The sequence below is a fragment of the Nyctibius grandis genome, chromosome 11 (genome assembly GCF_013368605.1).
Source record: "Nyctibius grandis isolate bNycGra1 chromosome 11, bNycGra1.pri, whole genome shotgun sequence".
In the NCBI taxonomy this organism is placed as follows: Eukaryota; Metazoa; Chordata; class Aves; order Nyctibiiformes; family Nyctibiidae; genus Nyctibius; species Nyctibius grandis.
The window spans coordinates 12,248,326-12,255,929 of record NC_090668.1 but is presented as its reverse complement, the minus strand read 5'-3'; the positions used below and the strand labels follow the sequence as shown (position 1 = coordinate 12,255,929).

At 42.9% G+C, this 7,604-nt stretch overlaps 1 protein-coding gene across 1 annotated transcript in view; it reads left to right on the top strand.

Annotated features, from left to right (window-relative positions):
- The first annotated feature begins 522 nt into the window (after positions 1 to 522).
- CGNL1 (cingulin like 1) overlaps positions 523 to 7,604 on the top strand; it is a 62,106-nt gene continuing 55,024 nt past the window's right edge. Inside the window, 1 exon segment of the mRNA XM_068410783.1 lies at positions 523 to 613. The gene's annotated coding sequence lies outside the window, so the exon portion shown is untranslated.

The following is a 7,604-nucleotide window of genomic DNA, read 5'->3' as shown; positions in this document are numbered from 1 at the left end:
TCCCTCTTACCTCTACCACTCGTTCAAAACCGCGCCTGCCCTGCCCTGCCCTGCCCCGTCCTTGTGCTGCCTCAGCTCTTCCTCCGCCGCGGCGGGAGCCTCGCCGGCCGCCTCCGCACGCCGACGGGCCGCGCTCGCCCGGGAAAACAAACCCGACTGTCAAGCGGCCTCGAGCTAACAGCAGCTGGGCCCGGGGCTGGGTTTCTTCTTCAGAGGATTGTTCTGGCAAACCCCCTTTCGTCCTGGCACCGTTTGCCGCTGGCTGTTTTTCCCTCTGTTTGCAGTTTGTAGGTGTCTGTCGGGGGGCTCCAGCCTGAGGCGATCCAGCGCGCCGCGCGCCCCTCAGGGAGCCCAAAGGCCGCGGGCGGGGCGGGAACGGGCGGGAAACCGCGGCGCGCGCGCGAGGGAGCCCCTCGCTCACCTGAGGGAGCGACCCCCGCCTGGCTCCTCCCCGGCAGGGCCCGGGCGCGGCCCCGGCACCCCCTCCCGCGCTGGAGGGGGCGGGCAGTCCGCGCTCGGCTCGGGCGACGAGCGCGGCTGGCGGGGCGGCGGCGGCGAGAGCGGCACGAAGTTGACGGGGAACCCCCTCAGAGGACGAGGCGGCTCGGGACGGGTGAGAGCGGCGGCGGCCGGTTGCGACGGGAGGTCTGGGAGCCGGGGCGGGGCACCGCGTCGCCTACTTCTCTCTGCCGAGATGGCCGGGGCCGGGCGGGCAACAGGGCCGTGGCGCGACCTGACCGGAGCGCGGTAGGCACAGGGGACGTCGCCGTGTGGTGCCTCAGGGGCTACCGCCCGCGGCGGGGCGCCGCGGCTGTGGAGGTGGCTCCCCGCGCTGAGGCGCCCTGGGTCGCTGGCTTTCCTCCTCCATCTCACTCCTTTAAACACCCTCCTTTCCAAAGGCCAGGGACGCCGAGTCCTCCCGGGTGTGAGGAGAGAACAACACGGCTCTCCCTGCACGGGCTGACGCGCGGGGAGGCTGGCGGAGCGACGGCCGTGCCGGGGCAGGCCTTCCCCCCGAGCGCTCCTTGGGGCTGCGCTGGCGAGCGGCAGCTGTGCCGCCGCCGGGCGGGCGTGCTAAACGGCGGAGGGGAGCGCCGGCGCCGGGCCGCGGAGGGGAGAGGGAGCTGCCGGGAGAGCAGACTCCGATAAACCCTGAGTATTTCTGAGTTTTCTCTCGCAGCTGTAAAGAGTGGGGGGCTCTTTTCCCCGAGTGCGTGTACCGGCCACGGCTGCCCCGCTGCGGAGGCTGCAGTGCCGCTGCCGGCCTTCGTTTTCAGGTGAACTGGCCCTGCCTGGCCCGGCCGGGGCCGGGGGGCGCTGAGGGCCGGGAGCCCCCCGCGGGCCACCGAGACCGCGGTGTGTCGGGGGCGCGGCGGCCGCCTGCCCGCACGCATTCCTCCGGGGATTCCTGGCATTCCTGAGCCGGAGGGCACTCCGACTTCTTCATTTCTCTTTTATTCCACGAACTAGCGTACTTTTGCGAAAGGGTGTGTCCGCATTGTGTGTGTTCTTTTTTCATGGGAAAAGCTTAGAATGTCAGTTCAGCCATTTATTCTTCTTCCCAATTATCTTTGCATCTGATATAATTTATATCCGTCCCATATGATGACAACTTTATGGGGAGATCAGTGCTGCGATAAAACTTTTGTGGTGAGTTTGGATTAGCATCTGCAGTTGACAGAAGAATAGTTGTTACAGCTTTTACCTTTCTCCTGTTTTTCTCTTTAGCACGCAAGTGTTTTTAAAAAAACATTGCAGTGTAGATTGAATAATTATCCAAGTAGTAGTGGAAACTTATCCTTGAAAGTTATTTTATTTATCTGAACATCTGCACTGTGTTTAACTTGCTTGCATTCATATAAAATGAATCCTGTAGATGAATCAGCAACCCCCTAGGATATAATGATTTGTGGTATACCCGTATGAATTTGATAGATTCAGTGTCTGATGCTTATTCTGACAACAGTCACGTCTCCTAGTTAAGGATCTCTTTATAGAGCTAGTTTTAACAGAACTATAAAACTTTTATAAAAATATAGTTAAAATGGCAAAACCAAACCACTGATTACTTTTTTTAAGGTGCTTTGTGAGAACTTGACTAGCAATTATGTTTTCTAGAAATGTCGTTGTGATTGAATTATCTCATTTTTTCTCATGTTAGACCCAGAATAAATTCGCTTGTGCTCACAGTGTGTACTAAGCCAGATGTTGTTACTGCTGATTAATATAAAGTATACAAAGTTGATAGAAGCTTTTTTTTTTTAATAATTACAGTTTGAACTCAGGTCTTTTCTTTTGGGAAAAGAGTATATGGAATGAAAACTTTTCATACAGTATTGGGATGTACCATTAGTAGTGTAGTAAGCAGCATGTTTTACAAAGGAGATGGAGGAAGTTTGCCATGTTATGAAAGCAATTATACTGCTTTTTATTGTATGTTATTCTTTTTGAGACAGTCGGCATATACTTCTGAAACAGACAACTCTAAAATTAGAAAGCAATATTTCTAATTTTTAGTAAAATTCTCTTACGGTATTAAGACAATCTTTCACATAAGAGAAGATAACTGTTACTAGTAGAGATGTTTTTCAGTTTTAATATTCAGATATATTTAAAAATATATTAGCTAAACAAAAAAAAAATGCAGTGCTTCAAATGAAGTATCTCATAAAGGGATTGATATTTTTACATGTATATATTTACAATTTAGAGATGTTTTTGAAACGTATTAATCATTGGAAAACAATTCCTCCTTAGTTTACATATACCTTGAATTGCAACTGACATTAACTGTTTCTAAATTCCACTTCAATGCAAATAGACACTAGAAGGATTATTTTAGCAAATGTCAGTAATGCTATGACAATAATGAAAGGGAGGGCTTATCATTGCTTACCTTTTTGATTACAGAAGTTGTGGTGGTATTCCAAAGAGCCTGTCTTCTTTGTGGGTGTATCACACAACAGTTTTTAGTCTCAGTATCTGACTTACTTGTGTTTTGCTTTTAAATCTAATAAATGTGATGACTCCTTAGGCTGCCTAAATTGCCTCCAAGCAAACCAGCTTGTTTTAATTTCTGTTAATTGCATTATTAGATCTCACTGTCACTAGTAAAACGTCTGAGAATGCACTTACATTCCCCTGACAGGGTATATATGGGGGATGTGGAATTTAATTCACTGCAAAAATGGTCTGTGGTGTTTCCTGTTGTAAGGAATTGTACCTCAATAAAAGGATGACAAGCTGAAAAAAAATTGGTGACAGTTTCCTTCTTCTGGTTTACCTTGTATAATAAGAAGTTGACCTTTCTGGGAGTATTGGTGAAACTGGTTTGTCTAGGCTCTGCCATGTCATCTGAAATGTGTAGGTGAAATGGCATGACCTCAAACTTGAATTTTTGTATCTTTTGTCATGGAGCAATGTGAGATGAATGTATGTACAAGGAATTTATTCAGCCTGGACCATAGCGGGCAGGTTATAATTTAAAAATAGCTATTTAGGTATTTTGAGGACAAATAATTCTGCTGATGTCAGAAATTAAACAAAAGTAGACCAGCACAGTTTCATTCCACAGCCTCCTGTTTTACCATTTCTGCTTTTTGAAGTCATAGTCATAGTGATGATGATGATGTCATTATTATCTGGCCTTTTCACTGTGTTGATAACCTGAAAATGTGTGTATTACTACCAAGCGCATGAGCTTGATTATGCAAAACAATGTTCAGCCTACAGCAATGTCTACCTGTGTTGATAAGAGGGGAACTAGCAAGAATCTGGTCAAGATCATGGATGCTAATAGATTTCTGAGAAATGGCAATGAACACTAAAACAACGGGCAATTTTTCCCACTTCTGCACCCTCTCTATGCAACTCTGAACGGCAGCAGAAATGACAGAGCTACCTACTGCCCATATATTCAGATAAAGCAAGCTTAAGAAATTTGTGTTTCTTCTTTCTTCTGTCTGCCCCACTTCTCCTTCCTTTTCAGGGGTAGGAGAAGTTTATCTTCTACCTGATCAGTTCAGTGATATCATTCAGAGCCGGGCTTTACAAAGAACTACATCTTTACAATATAGAGATTAACAACTGTGTCTTGAATGGCCAGGATGAGGTGAAGATGTTAGAATTTCTCCAGTTTTGTTGTTGGGTCTCAACAAACTGAGTACTGAGGAAGACGGTACTGACTTGACGCATCCTCAACTTAGGTTTGGCAGTTTATGGGGTTTTTTTAATACGTCTTGAATGCTGTGTTGGTAGGATGTGCAAAAACCCCAAAAAGGTTGGTTTTGTCATTTCTGTGCTTACTTGGCAAAAGAATCCTGCCACTGAGAATGCTACGTTACCAGGTTATTGTGTGAGGGAAAGTACTTCACATGTTCATGGAGTGTTTGTTCCAGGCATGTGTATCTGGAAACATTAACACATTTCAGAAATTGCTTTGGCCTTGACTGTCTGAGTGGAGTTAAATCTAAATGGTAACATTTTTCAGTGTAGCCAGGTATGAAAATTTAATGTTTAAACCCGAGAAATTAACATGTTAGGAATGCATATACTAAAGATTTAGTGGAGTGGTAGTTATGGAGTCACCAGTGTTTGAGATTAGAGCTTAGTGTATTTGCTGTGACCTTGTACCATCTCTGCCAACTGAGCTGGCAACCTCCTTGACGTTTATCCAAATGTAGGCTTATAACCTTCTGTTTTATGTGAAATAGAGTGGATGACAAAATCCATAGCCAAACATTTTAAGTACATAGTATAGTTTTTCCATGAATGCCTCTAAATTTTTAGCCAAATGAACTCAGTTTTAAATTAAATTGATCCATCTTTTGTATTTCTGAGATGCATTAACCAGATTGACAGTATCAGATTAAAATGAATATTCTATAATAACCTTTTCACATTCTACTTGATTTTGGTAAAGACAGAGAGCAATGAGCAATAAAGGTGATTGGAGAAATGTCTAAGAAAGCACTTTGATTTAAAAAAAATGTCAGGGAGATTGGTAAAGACTGGAAGATGCCTCAATTATTGCCACAACAGCACCTCTCTGTGAGGGTCCCCAGGCATGCTAGGAGTCATTACCATTCAAATAGCTACATGACTATCAGCAGTCTGAGCATGGCAAGAGTTTGACTCTAGGCATTTGCAGAAGTTCATAATTCTTTAGTTGTATGTATGTTACACCACACCATTTAATGTAGCTAAAATGTCAATGTAGAAACTATGTAAGTACACTATGAAAAGGAGATTTATTGGCTAGGCTGCCCATGCTTACACATTCGTATGCATATGTGCCTATGTATTTGTGTGTGTGTGTGTATATACATAAACTCAGACAGTTGCAGAAGCCTTACTAGCCGTTAGGAATGTTTCAACCCTATTTTAAATTCTATTGAAAGATATCTCTAAGAGCTGTTGAAGTTTATTAGAATGGAAGATGTACTTCATGTACATAAAACCACTCAAAAGTGGGTAGTGATTTGTGAGCTATTTCAACATAAAGCATAACGCGGAAGTGGTGGGTAAAATTTGAGCTTTTATATAGATATGGGGGAATGTTTTCAGTGATGTGAATGGGTTGAGGTATACCTTCATACAGTCATTTTCACACCATTAGCTGTTATATGCAGGGAGCAAATATTCAGCGGTAGCAGCCTTTACAAGAACATTGGCATGTAATGTTATGTTATAATTCCACAAACGCTTCAAGCCTCATAAAGAAGCAGCCCTACCTCTCTCATTTCCCCCCAGTAATTACGCTATTCCAGTGTGAAGGTGAGAAGTGGTGGCTTGTGGGAACTGGTTAAACTGTGTGGTCAGTGTACAAGCAGGGTCCACACCACGCAGCTTTAGCTGCATAGGCTTCGCAAGCCCTTCTAAGTGATGCATCTCCTGGTGGAGCAGTCCAGCACACCATGAAGCTCCTTTCCTCTGTGGAGTTGTCTAGCCTCTCTCTTCTCTACTCAGCTCTCTCTCTCAGACTGAGTGTGATGATATCATCTTGTTGTCTCGTGGTGGCTGGGCTCAGGGCCTCCAGTTCTGACTGCATATTTAAATTTTAAAATGCATGGTTGAGTTACTTGAAAGAAACTAGATGGGTGTGAAGCCAAGTGTTTAAAGAATACAATGTAATTAAGGCAAAGTGTAACAATAGAAAAATGTGGAGCCATAACCAGCTTGAATATGCATGAAGCTGTGGCCTAATGGTTGGCTGTGTAAATATGACTCCTAAAGTCTATTTTACATGTAGTTTTTGTACTTAAATACTTGCATCTCCATAGAGATTAACCCTTTTCTGTGTGTCTTCATGTAGGTGAGACCTTGGTCTTGCATGCAGTTGTACTCGTATAGCTCATCCTTAATTTTATTTAGGAATAAGCTATACTTATATAATCAAGGTTATGCTGGTTGCATCTGTTGTGTTGCTGTAACTGTAATTTCTGTAGAACAAGATTATATTTTTTGGGTGAGAATACTGAGAAGAAGGTCCAGTGATATGTCAAATCTAAAGCCAAAGGATAATTTTTGGAGTAGAAGAATCTTTTTATTTATTTATTTTAGATAATATTATAAATAATTCTGTGTTTCTCGAAGCACTGGCGAAACTTTTCAACAAAGGTTGCCCTGACTCTGTTTCCATTTCTTTGAGAAGGGCTTTCTAAGAGACTCTTTATTTTAACAAACTTGAGATTTTTGCCTGAGCCTCTAAAAATGTGAACAGGATACTCTTTTCTATTTAAACAATAATGATATCATTTGGATGTATTAAGACAATTTCCTTTGGAACAAAATACAAAGTTTCTAACACTGACAATTGGAGGAAAATGTAGTGAAATAACATAGAATCTCTTGTGGAGTGAGTATAATCACATCAGATGTTTGGATACAAACCAGCAATTGTATTTGAAATCACAAACTGCTTTTAGAATCTGTAAGTATCCGTGTGTCACTCAGCTGTTGTTTCTGTCAATACTTCAACAGATACGAACATTTAGAATTTGATAAACTTAAAGAGAGTAAATAAAATAAAAATTTCCTCTTGGTGACTTTATTACCTTTTTTTTTAACCTTCTCCTTCACAAGTTTGTCATAAAAATGAGGAAAAATTGAGTGTGGTCGTATCAGGTGTATATAATTAACTCTGAGATAAGTATTTATAAGGTTTTATTGTTTGATTGCTTTTTGTATTTGAAGTTTATAAATGTTAATTGTACTGCAATTGCGTCAGGATACTTAAAGTGCAAGCAGATAACCCCCGTAGACTGGATTCTGTGTTAGTGGCAAAAAGGAGCTTGTACAGGTGTATGTGAGCCTGTGTGGGAGATGAAACATTATTGTGCATAAGTACAACTTATGCAGGTATTTGTGTCCACATAAAGCTTGTACCAATGTAACTATTAGTAAACAAATGTAGTTCTCCATCTTCCTCCAGTGACTTAACTAGTACCACAGTATAGAGGACCTGGGACTAGTCAAGACAGATGACATGAATTAGTTTCTTGGAACTGTATTTCAGATACAGGTTGACTTCTGGTTTAGTATACTTTTAATGTGATTTTTTTGTCTCTGATTCTCTTTTGTTTATGATTTGGGAGAATCTGGAA